Source organism: Misgurnus anguillicaudatus, chromosome 19 (genome assembly GCF_027580225.2).
Source record: "Misgurnus anguillicaudatus chromosome 19, ASM2758022v2, whole genome shotgun sequence".
Taxonomy (NCBI): Eukaryota; Metazoa; Chordata; class Actinopteri; order Cypriniformes; family Cobitidae; genus Misgurnus; species Misgurnus anguillicaudatus.
The window spans coordinates 38,650,291-38,663,609 of NC_073355.2; the positions used below are offsets into that span (position 1 = coordinate 38,650,291).

General features: G+C 39.5%; 1 pseudogene; it reads left to right on the forward strand.

Moving 5' to 3' along the window:
• Positions 1-12,330, forward strand: part of LOC141349251 (Fc receptor-like protein 5) — a 118,845-nt pseudogene extending 106,515 nt beyond the window's left edge.
• The last annotated feature ends 989 nt before the right edge of the window (positions 12,331-13,319 follow it).

Genomic DNA, 13,319 nt, shown 5'->3' on the forward strand with positions numbered 1-13,319 from the left:
AGCGTGCTCAATGTGTCCCCTGCTGTAGAGAACACTCGCTCTGAGGATGTAGAAGAGGACTGGACACAGAGATACTTTTTTGCCAAGCTGGCCAGCATTGGCATTTGGTCCGCATGTGGTTGAATGTGTTCGAACAGCCACACGGACCGCCTTCTCTCCGCCCATTTATCTAATTTGAGGTACTGAGCACAAAGTTTTACGTCATTTCTGACTTTTAGCGTGAACACACAGTCTTTATGCTTTTATTGATAAAACTAAAAGCGGCTGATCTCCGCAGTTTCATTTTGCGAGCGTGTGAAAGTTGCGCGATCTTATTTCATTAATTGCGCAGAAAAATCTGAGAAAGCTCCAACATATTCATGTACAAAACACTGTGCAGCATGTTTACTTAAAACACAAGCAGCGCCATATTAGTTCGCGTCCATTTAAACCTGGTGTTGATAAATACCAGGTGTAAACAGAATTTGTCTATCTCGTCCACTTGTGATCTGATCGACGAAAACGCATCTTAATAAGCACTCCTGTGCTTTTAAATACACATTGTGTAAGTGCTTCCTCAGGTTACAAATATTGCAGGTAGCATTGTCTGCATCATCCTTTGTGAAATTTAACCATTAGATCGCTTTCTGTTAGCCATTAAGCAAAGGGGTGATCTCTCTCTCGCGTGCCCACACACGCTCTCGCTACGTACCAGACTCACGCGGCGCGCTGAAATTGAGCCCCGATTAATTTTATGTGAATCAATACTGGGTAGTACCGACGCAATTCGGTCGGTGCCTATAAAAGTACCGAGTTCGGTGCCCATCCCTATCTGAGGCATTGCTTTATTATAAGCTATTGTTGTAATTTACTGAAAGTTTTTATATTTTGTTAATTTTTAATAAAACTTAAAAAAACATTGCTGCTTTTTTAATATATTTTTAAGACAATAAAGTGTGTTTACTTTTAATTGTAGTGTCTTGGTTCAAAACTTATTTTACTGAAAACACAGTAATTGCAAGACTTCTATGACATAATATGAAACTTACTGTTCTATTCCCCTCAGTCTCAGGGGGCCATAATCAGCTCTGTAGATATTTAATGCATTCTGTAGTGAATACATATTCAGGCATACTGGTTCAAAGCCTGAGTGATGGGTCATGCAGGTAAGTGTGTCTGGTACCTGGTTAATCCTTCTAATGACCTAAAAAACAAGAACAGTAATTACATAACGTACACACAATTGTAATGAAAATAATAATTCTGTGCATCTGACTTACTTTGGGAATCTTCATACAGCAAATATTTTCTTGCTCTGTTGGCATGACAATACACTTTTCACAGGTACACCTACAGAATAATGATAGTAAGTGATTAGTTGTGATTTTATTTTTTCAAATGCAGTATAACTGACTATGTAAACTTGTTTAAATTTACTAAAAAAAAAAAAAACGAATCATAATCGTGCTGAACTTAAAAGACAACATTACAACATTACGTGTTTATAAGGTTTATGTGGTTTGTGAGGCTTTTGTAGTAAGAATAGCTTTAACTTTGATGATAATTATTTGAATTTTGAGTAATAACTTCCAGTAACATCTTCAGTTACATTAGAGGCACAGCAACCTCACGAGTATATTTGCAAAATAAAAAGTTAGTAATAAAGATTTACCACGCTGTAACAGGCTGGAGCATCCTCCTTATTTGAGGTGTAGGTTCGTCGTCTTGATGTTCTGGATCAGACTCTGGCTCGAACTTATAAGGGAGAATCCTGCCGTCTAGCATGTTTCAATCAAGCGTGCTGCACAAGCCCTGAAAAGTGAAGCCAAAACGTCTCGATCGCCTCCCAGTGACTGGTCCCAGTATAGGTCATAAACCCCGCCTCCCCATGTTATTCAATGGGACTTGAGACCAACTAAAAATTTTAATTACACTTCAATTATCTTTTTTCCGAAGCTGGTTTCTGTCATTTACTGTAGTTTTTATCACACTGATGTAAATTCAAATGTTTGTGTTTAATATAAGTTTGTTTTTAGTTAGTTATTTAATGATATCAAAAAAATATCGAGTTATATGCGCATTCTGCGAGAGCGAGGGCGGGGTCTTGATTTCGCGGCTTTACTTCCTGCTCACTACTGCGCAGGACTGGTCCCGAAATCGCTACTGCGCACACTCAAGACCCAAGAGGTCAGCGCCGTATCGGGACACTGCGGGCTTCACTTTTCACCAATGGAAGAGAGCGAGCGGGCGTCGTCCATCTTTTTTTACAGTCTATGATTTCAATATACCGTAGGTGGTTTTCAAAACAATTACATGCGTGTAGTGACGTTGAAAGTTAGGTTACGTAGCAAAACTGTCATCCAATCATGGCAGTGGGCGTTACCTTCCTAGTCTTCAATGTGGCCCGCCCATCTAATCCGACTGTTTCTCAAGACTGCCTCAGAACCACGGTAAAAAAAACAGCTTATTACTAATTAATTGTGATGTTTTTAAATGTAAAAAAACATCGTCATAAAACAATAAAATCGACCAATTCAGGACCCCTTTAAGGGATCTTTCGCCATCTGATTACACATTGTGATATACAGTAGTGTTATTCATATTTAAATATCCAATGTTAAATTATTTATCAACAAGTTTTTTCTCTTTGTGTTTTCAGTGCTGATGTTAAACATCCACTCTGGACAAACTAAAGGTGAATGAATTTGATTTGTCTTTCATGTAAACAGATCTTTGATGAGATTGTTAAAGCTTTATTCTCTTCTTTTCTCAGCTTTACCCAGACCTACAGTTAGAGCAGTGCTTCTCAATTATTTTCTGGTCACGCCCCCCCTAGGAAGAAGTAAACATTTCGCGCCCCCCCAACTCTCCGCCGCGACTGTAAATAGTATATTTTTTATATAAAATTACAAATCTTCAAAACATTTTATCATTATTTACATTAAAGAATACACACAAAATAAGAAATATCGATCAACTTACAACAAATAATAACTTTATTAACATTGTTTTTTAGTGTGTAACAGAAAAGACTTAAAATGCATCAATTTGCCTGAAATAAAAAAAATCAATCCTTATTTAAAGTATAATATTTTTTGACCATTTGATACTGAATAATTAAATTAAATATAATCAATAAATGATAATAAATAACTCAAGCGGCTTATCAGCGTGATTGGGGTGTAATGTCTTTAAGTGACGGTGCAAAAAAATCACTTCCTGAAAAAGTATTTTCCCTGGGGTCTCACCCCCCCCTGGTGTCGCTTCGAGCCCCCCCTGGGGGTCCCGCCCCACTATTTGAGAAGCACTGAGTTAGAGTAACACCAGACAGATCTGTGTTCACTGGAGAGACAGTCACTCTGAAGTGTGAGATAGAGGATCAGTACAGTAACTGGGGATATCTGTGGTCTAACAGTCGTACTTCAGTGTTTAACTCTGAGCGTTACACTGTAAACAGAGACTCTCTCACTATCAACCGAGTTACTCAATCTGATCAGGATAATTACTGGTGTGTTGTAGAGAGAGATGGACGAACTTCACTATCAAGCTTATATGTTTATCTCACTGTTAAGGGTGAGTTCAACATCAGTGTCTGTAAAATAGGATAATTAAGACAGAAAAATCTCATGTGTGTTAATTATCAGAAACATTATACCAATTCATTCACATTTGTGAATTCATGTAAACAGATGGTGATGAGTTATAATTTAATTGTCTTGTTTCTTCAGCTTTACCCAGAGCTACAGTGCGAGTAACACCAGACATATCTGTGTTCACTGGAGAGACAGTCACTCTGAAGTGTGAGATAGATAGATACAGTAACTGGAGATATGTGTGGTATAAAGGCAGAACTGGGACTTCAGTGTTTGAGGGAAACATCTACACCATCAGATCACCATCAGATCAGGATGAGTTCTGGTGTAGAGGAGAGAGAGATGGAGGACCCTCATCCTCACAGTACAGTGATCATCTGACTCTCTTTGTTAAAGGTCAGTAATGACTGTAATAAAGAAAGACTCAGAGAGAAGCATCTTCAACATTTACATTTTTGGACAAAACTTTATGTTTTGTCTAATGCTTAAATCAACCCACATTTCTCATCCACTGTATATTTTGAATGTATTTTAACCATCAACATAAAGGTACACAATAATATAACCAGAATTAAAGGCAGGGTCCATGATCTCTGAAAGCCAATGTTGACATTTGAAATCACCTAAACAAAAACGCCCCCCCTACCCCAATAGAATCTGGACTTTGTTTTGATAAACCCGCCCCACACATACGCAACTCAGGGAACGATGTCATTTAGTAGACACACACCTTACTGCTGATTGGCTACAAGTATGTTTTGGTATTCGGCTCTACTCTCATTTCCAAAGCGGTTTTCAGAAATCGGGAACAGTGAGTCTGTACATCAGGGTTCCCCAAATCTTACCCTGGGGGGCCAGAGCACTACAGAGTTTAGGTCCAACCCTAATCAAACTTACCCACCTGTGATTTTCTAGTGATCATGAAGACCTTGATTAGTTTGCTCAGGTGTGTTTGATCAGGGTTGGAGCTAAACTCTACAGTGCTCTGGCCCTCCAGGGTAAGATTTGGACTACACTACATTTGGACTTTCAGACTACACTCACACTGGCCACTAGCTGAAGCCTCTCGAGTAGGCGGCATACGTCGTCAAGACAGTTATTTCAGAACATTAACAATTATAAAGCTGACAATTATTCATAGTTAATCGTAAATTGATGTAATATGCTTATGACTTGCGAATGTAATGCTCAGTTAACTTAATCGTAAATTGATGTAATATGCTTATGACTTGCGAATGTAATGCTCAGTTAACTTAGGGCGGCAGTGGTTGAGTGGTTCATGTAGGTTGTCTACAAATCGTAAGGTTGGTGGTTCAATCCCCGGTTCTACCTGACCAAGTGTCGAGGTGTCCTTGAGCAAGACACCTAATCCCAGCTGCTCCCGATGAGCTGGATGGCACCTTGCATGGCTGACACCGCCGTCGGTGTATGAATGTGTGAGTGAATGGGTGAATGTGAGGCAAAATTGTAAAGCGCTTTGGATGGCCATTGGTCTATGAAAGCGCTATATAAATGCAGTCCATTTACCATTTACCATTTAAATAAACCAGACCTGATGACGTATGCAGCCTGCATATGCGACCTGCGTAGGCTGAAAGCCTTTGGATTGAACAACAGCCGCACACCGTGATGATCCCGTGATCTAATGCTTTGATTTGAGGCAGATTTGAAAGCCTGTTGAAGACCTATTCTCAAGGACATTAAAACGAGTCGCCAAGGAAGCGAAAAAGAGAATTAAAAAGACAACGCGACAGGAATAACAAGAAGATCAAAGTCAATATTGGAGTAATATTAGTTTTCCAAGATAATGAGGCTCAAGGGACGCTGAAGTTGCCTGCTTTCTATCTTCTCCACAGGTAATTCAGCATATTCATTCTTTACAGTCTATGGTGTAAACTCGAAGTTTTAAAGTTCCTTGGCTAACTATTGCATGGTTATGCATAACACTACGTCTTGTTATGCCGAGTTCAGACTGCAGGATTTTAGCCCTGATTTTGACTCGTTGACAGGTTTTGAGAAATTGCTAACAAATGCCCAAAATCACAGGCAAATCAATGCTTGTGCACGCGAGTGACAGTCACACAGTGTGAATTATCAAAGACGTGTTCTGATTCAAAATTATTCCATGTGAAAAACCACTCGTTACAACCGAGGTATGCAGCAAAGCATTTGTGAAGCCACAACAGGCACCTTATTGAAGCGGATTGGCTTCAACAGCAGAAGACCCCACCAAGTACCACTCATCTCCACTACAAATAGTAAAAAGAAGCTACAATTTGCACGAGCTCACCAATATTGGACAGTTGAGGCTGGAAAAATGTTGCCTGGTCTGATGAGTCTCGATTTCTGGTGAGACATTCAGATGGTAGAGTCAGAATTTGGCGTAAACAGAATGAGAACATGGATCCATCATGCCTTGTTACCACTGTGCAGGCTGGTGGGGATGGTGTAATGGTGTGGGGGATGTTTTCTGGGCACACTTTAGGCCCCTTAGTGCCAACTGGGCATCGTTTAAATGCCAAGGCCTACCTGAGCATTGTTTCTGACCATGTCCATTCCTTTATGACCACCATGTAGCCATCCTCTGATGACTACTTTCAGCAGGATAATGCACCATGTCACAAAGCTCGAATCATTTCAAATTGGTTTTTTGAACATGACAATGAGTTCACTGTACTAAAATGCCCCCCCCCCCCGTCACCAGATCTTCAGAGTCAGAGCATCTTTGGGTTGTGGTTGGAATGGTAGCTTCGTGCCCTGGATGTACATCCCACAAATCTCCATCAACTGCAAGATGCTTTCCTATCAACATTTGTAAAGAATGCTTTCAGCACCTTGTTGAATCAATGCCACGTAGATTTAAGGCAGTTCTGAAGGCGAAAGGGGGTCAAACACAGTATTAGTATGGTGTTCCTAATAATCCTTTAGGTGAGTGTATGTGTATGTATGTACTGTATGTATGTATGTATGTATGTATGTAGTGTTTTCCACATGGTTGGTACAGCAGTGCGAGGATGCATACATGCCCAAGTCACACCCAACTATATTCTTTTCCTCAGTAAATGATGTAGGTCTTTGCTTCAATGTAACTCTGATTTTATTTCATTTGTAATTCAATCTGATATACTTTTATCATTTATAATCATTATTCATTTCTTCTGTTGTGTAGATGCTGATGTGATTCTTGACAGTCCTGTTCATCCTGTGACTGAAGGAGATCCTCTGACTCTACGCTGTTTATATCGAGATAAAAACCCCTCTAGCCTGAGAGCTGCATTTTATAAAGATTGATCAGTGGTGCAGAGTCAGACTACAGGAGACATGATGATCATCCCTACAGTCTCAAAGTCACATGAGGGTTTCTAATACTGTAAATACCCAGAGAGAGGAGAATCTCCAAAGAGCTGGATCTCAGTCAGAGGTGATCTCTCTCCTCTATAAGCAGTGTTGAGATACTTTTACAAAATTTTTGCAGTGTCTTTTGTCTGGCACTGTATGCACTACATTGCACACATGCACTTTATTTGGGTATTAGCTTTGTGTTGTTTTAAGTAGTTCAGTGTCTGATTGTAGCAAATGTTTCACTATGTACTGCACTGCAATATATATTGCTAAAATGACAATAAAGTTGACCTGACTTGCATATGGTTATGAGTGGTTATATAAGAATATATATCTGCTTTTCCAGCCACAGGATCTTCATCTCTTGGTCTTATTGTTGGTCTGTGTCTTGGACTGAGTGTCATGTTTTTGATCTTTTTCTTGGTCCTGCTGTGGTGCTACAAAAACAAAAAACTCTCTCAGTCTCCCTCAGCTGTCAGTCAACAGCAGAACATCAGTCAGACATCAGATCAGAAACAGACTGAAGACGGTTACACTCCACTGCAGTTTGGTCAGTTTACATTCATACAGTATTTGCCAGTTACAGTATTTGCTTTTATAATGACTGAGATCCTAACACACACCTAATAACTGCATAGTAAAAAACACTCATAGCAACACCCTGGCAAATACCCTCAATAGCTTTACATTGTTTAATTCAATATAAACATGTAACAAATATATTTTATAAGCTTACTTCATACGAAAGAAAGTTTGTACAAATGCTTGTTGAAACTTTATTCATTATTTTATTCCCTACAGGAGATACTCATCTTTATGACTGTGTTAATAAAGCAGACAATAAAGACACACGCCCAGGTAACAAAGTGATGTTTTCATCTCATAAAAGCAAAAATGTTTTTAAGGGTCAAATTATTTTTTCTTTAGCAGTGACTCAGGCTGGTCCAGTGATGTATTCACAGGTCAAGTTCAAGAAAAAAAGAAACTTAAGAGCAAATGTAGAAACAACTAGAAGAGTAAAACTTAAGACTGAAAGGAGAAAACTCTTAATCATTTCTTTATTCTTTAATAATTTACATGCACAAAATTTTGTCAATCTGACTGAATTTAATATGATTACAGGTTACGACAGAACAGTTTACATTCACTATAAACATTGCAATCTGATTTGTTAACATCGTATGTACATTCTATATAATCCAAACCGAACGTCTGCATAAGTGCACAGACAGGGTTGCCAGATTTGCAGTGGACTAGCCCAAATTCAAAACTAGCCCAAAAGCATCACAAGGACTACTCAAAGCCTAAAAGCCAATAACTAATAAACAAAAATCTTGTGGAAACAAATTGTGTAGCAGTAGCCCAAATCTGAACTCGAAAAAAAGCAACAAATTTGGCCACGCTGCGGTCTTGCAAGTTCACACTTTATCTCTGGATAAATGTACAAAGTCAAAGCTGAGTTGAGTTGGAGAAAGTTGTTCTTAAGAAGTGTTTAGATATAGGCAATGAAAACATTTTAGCCCAATGTTATAAAAGTGCGCTGTAAAACCTAAAGTTAAATCAACTCAAACCATTTAAGGAAACCGGTTGCATTAAACGATTTAAGTTTTAAAACACATATATTTGAGTACTGTGAACTTAACTGCATATGACTCAATTTGTTTATGCACTTATATTTTAGTTCATACTACTGCCTTATTGATAAAATCCAACGATTCACAAGTTTTACATGCATACTTTTCTCCTGATGATCGGATCACAGATTGGACGACACTGCCCCTTTCAATGCGATTAATATTTGGATCTGATCGTCCTCAATCGTATTAATTAAGGTGTTTACATGACGGCTTTTCAATCCAAATGAGCAATTAATACGATTACAAATGAATTATTTGGTTGCATGTAAATGTCACAGGTCGGAGCGGACCACCACTAGCTGGAGTCTCGCCCCTCCCTCTGTTTCCACCCCGAGGAGGTCCCAAAACACCCCAATGACCAGACAGACGAGAGGTGTAAAATGTAACAAGTTTTATTAAATACTAAAAACAAGAGAAAGGGGGATTTAAATATTAAAAAGAGTTTCTGGCGGCATCTCCTCGCCTTGCACACGGGCCGGCGGGCAAGTCTTCGGGCCTTCGTCTCTCCGCCGCACACAGGGGGCATTCAGGTAGGTACACGGGGCTTTTAGCTTTGGGCGTACAGGCAAGTACCTTTAGGCAGACAGGTGAGTACACGGGGCCTTTAACTCTGGGCGTACAGGTGGATACACTGGGCTTTAGCTCTGGGCGTACAGGTGGGTACACTGGGCTCTTGGGGCGTTTAAGCACAAGATGGCATCTGGAAGCACTCAACAGGTGAATAGTTCTGCACAACGACAACCAATGGATTTTCCAGCACAACAGGTAACACAAGCTCTCTCTCTCTTTGACACCAGGCACAATAATCGATTCAGTCCTTACTTTATACAGCCCCAGCGCCACCACCAGACGGGGAGGAAGGTTGAACTGGACCTTTGGTCGGGTACGTGTATGAAAACGGCTGTCCAACGCCGCCACTCGGCTCTTCATATGCAGGGCTCTTTCCTCGGCCTAGGATATGACCACTGACAACACTGATGACAGCACAGCACTACAATTCTCCAAGTGCACTCACTTCAATAAAATCACTCACCCCAATCCTCACACTCAATGAATTAAGGTCAGTGTCACAGCTTCGGCCCGGGTTCGGAGACCTGGATGAGCAAACGACAGAGGCAGGAGGACAGCACGTGAAAGTGAAGAAGCCACGATCCTAGGACTCCTCTTCCTCCTCCGCTACTCCCACACACACAGTGACTGAAACAGACTGGGTGATGAATGAATGCTTAATGCTATTGCACACAGACGAAGTTAGACAATGGTAGGGCAGGGATAAGGATGGCAGGACCCTACAGAAGGAGTTCTTATAGATCACACTGTTTCTCTCTTTGCACAGTACCTCACAGCAGACGTTTCAATCCTCCGAGGTTCTTGCCCAGCGGACTACTTCAAACTCCTCCGCTTCCTCTCTTTAGATTCACTTGTTACGTCCGTTCGACATCTCCAGTTCCTTTAATACACATGACAGGATCACAACACCACTGCAGCATGTATAATCTTCCACTTATCTCTGAGTTGAGTTCGGCCCAATTTCCGTATTTCCTTCGCCCAGCCTGTAAATTCACATCAAACGTCTCCTTCGACGCACCAGAGCTTCCACCTCAATCCCAGCACACACCGGAACAAAACTTCACAAAAGACAAAATGGACAGTAAACACAGCACTTAGCTTCTCCCCAATGGGTACGTACACGTCCGTTCTTCATTTCTCATACATCCTCTGGGGTGGAAGTAACTTTTCTTCTCTCTCTTTCCCCCATGCCGGCCGATTCCGATTCTCTCCTCGAGGTCGCCCCGCTGCTCTGTTTGGTCTCACCTATGCTAATATTAAACTGTAACCTAAGACTGCCTATTCTCCTTACCTCTCTGTAAACCCTAGAGATGATTGTGCGTGAAACTCCCAGTAGATTAACAGTTTTTGAAATACTCAGACCAGCCCTACACTCTTAAAAATAAAGGTGCTTAAAAAGGTGCTTCACAGCGATGCCATAGAATATATTTTTTTTATTTGCTCTTTAAAACAAATTTTTTTATACATTTATATAATCTAAAGAACATTTTTTCACCTTAAAGAACATTTTCTGAAAAAGAAAGGTGTTTTAAAGGGATAGTTTACCCAAAAATGAAGATGTGTCACCAGTTACTCCCTCTCATGTTATTACAAACCTAATAGGAAATAGGAAAATATTTTGAGAAATGTTTGTAACCAAAACGTTCATGAGCCCCATTCACTTCTATAGTAGGCAAAAAGAATACTAGGAAGTGAATGGGGCTCATGAACGATTTGGTTACAAACATTTCTCAAAATATCTTACCTTTGTGTTCATCAGAACAAAGAAATAAAAAAAACATTTAGAAAAAAAGGTTAATTCAGGACCTTTAATTTTAAGACTGTATAATGGCACCCACAACCATGCAACGTTTAAAGCCCCGGGATACACTGCATGATTTTTGGCTGTCCCAGATGAAAGATTACCATTGTGAAACATTTGTGGCGATTAATGTGATCGTGGCTCTTCATCAGCGGTCCTACGTCCGTTTTCCCAGTCTTGCGTCCAAAGATAGCCACGATAGTTTTCTGAGTGTCAGAAATTCAGCATGATCAACGCACAGTGGGTTTGCTGCTACGACCTGCGTACCGGCCTATATGTTTACCACTAGCCCCTGCTGTTGATGTTGTGCTAACGTGAATTGCAGCCATCAAAGCCTCCGATTCAATAGATGTTATTATCATAGGGGCGGTTTCCCGGACAGGGATTAGACTAGTCCTAGACTTAAACACTTTTAAGACCTCTCCAAACTGAAAACAACTTGCACTAACATATCTTAAATACATCAGTGCCCTTTGTTTTACCTCAAAATGCACACAGGTAATGTTTTTAGTAAGGCATGTTTGTTAAAACTAGTTATATTTCCTAATTAAACTAAGGCCTAGTCCTGGATTAAGCTAATCCTGGTCTGGGAAACCGCCCCATAGTTTACATGCTTTTCGTACACAAGTTTAAACGATCCATGTCGCACAGTGTCATAAGGTCTTATCGGAGTGCAAAAACATGCAGATACTTTACCATGTCTAGATACTTACATTTATTGAGTTGCTGTCTTCTGATTGGTTGATTAGCAATTGAACAGGTGTACCTAATGAAGTGACCGGTGGGTGTATATCTAATATTTCTGTTTAATTTTTATAAACAGGAAGTTAAACTGGAAGGGGAGAGATCAAGGTGAGATCAACTACATTAATAATAATAAACAAAAGTAAAACAGCATCTTTTAGTATCAAGATTGAAGATTTAACAGAAATATTGAAAGATTCAAATTCTTTGTAGTCATACAGTTTAAAACTTGTAATATTTTTTTTTCAGATGTTGCTTCTGGATCTGTTGATGTGACTTATGCTCAGATTAACCAATAACCAGAGGAGAGAAAGACAGCAATACTTTAACTAATGCTCAATATAATCAATATAAACCTTCATGTGCATCAGAGAAAGCTTGCTATTCTTTAATTGTCTAATTCCATGATAGTTTTTTTAGCATATTTTTTATTAACATTTCATCACATAAGTCTGGTGTGCAGCATATAGCATGTAAGATGACCTGACTTTCAGTCCTGACTTAATGTACATGGATAATATTTGTCTGAATACTCTGTTTGTCTCTTAATGCATTATTCAGCTTAATGGCATAATAGGGTACATCAGAGTTGTCATTTGTCCCAAAATGATTTTGTCCCATACTGTGCGTCTGTTCAGAAATGATGTAAATAAAATCTTGTTTAATCTCACTATTTTCTTTTACAGTAACAGTTTATGAGATCAAAGACATAAGGGCAACATTTAGGCCTTGCGTACACACTGCAGCTAAATGTGATTGTCGCATATATTTTTAGTACTTAATCCTTTTCTCTACACACACACACACACACACACACACACTTCAGTAATTTACAGGAATGACAACCGCATTCTACTACCAAATTAAATCCTGCAAAATGCAGGTCTTGACAACATGTGCATACACTAGACAAACTCTGTCTAGTGTATGCACAATAATGTACATAACGTGCACATGTCTCTCTTCTGCAAAAATAAATGCCTAGGAGGGGAAAATGTCTTCTGTTTGTGCAGAAAATCACAGAGGTACAAGCGTTTACTTACGTGTGTTGCCAGATCTTACACATAAAAAAGCAAACAAAAAATCCCATGATAAACCGGCATAAATTCAAATGCTTTACCTCAAAGACAAAAATTGTCACATTTGAACTTGATCGCTTCATGAACCAAAGCCATATGGTGAAGCGACACAACTAAAGCACAAAAAAGACACAGAGATGGGAACACTGAATGCTCCGTGAAGCAGCCTCACAAATGCGTAACACACAATGCCAAGACAGAAGTTTATTAAAATTACAGAACATAATGCTGTAATATTATTTTGGTCAAAGCAGTGAATGGTAACAAGTGGTGTAGTGCAGGGTATACGCAGGTATACGGAGTATACCCACCTCTTTATTTGATGTATACCCACTTCTACTGGGGGGCATACATTAAGAGTATACCCACTTCTCCAGACACCACTACACCACTGATAGTTGCTATGGTTACCTCTGTGTCAATCATCACATTTTCCCGAGTGACTTTTTACATTTAGGGGATTTACTCTCACATTTAAATGTGGATGTCACTCGCGAAACTTTGTATACGTGTGTATGGAGCCTTAGTCAAAATAAAATAAAAAATGTTTATATGAGTGAACTTGCTTAGGCTA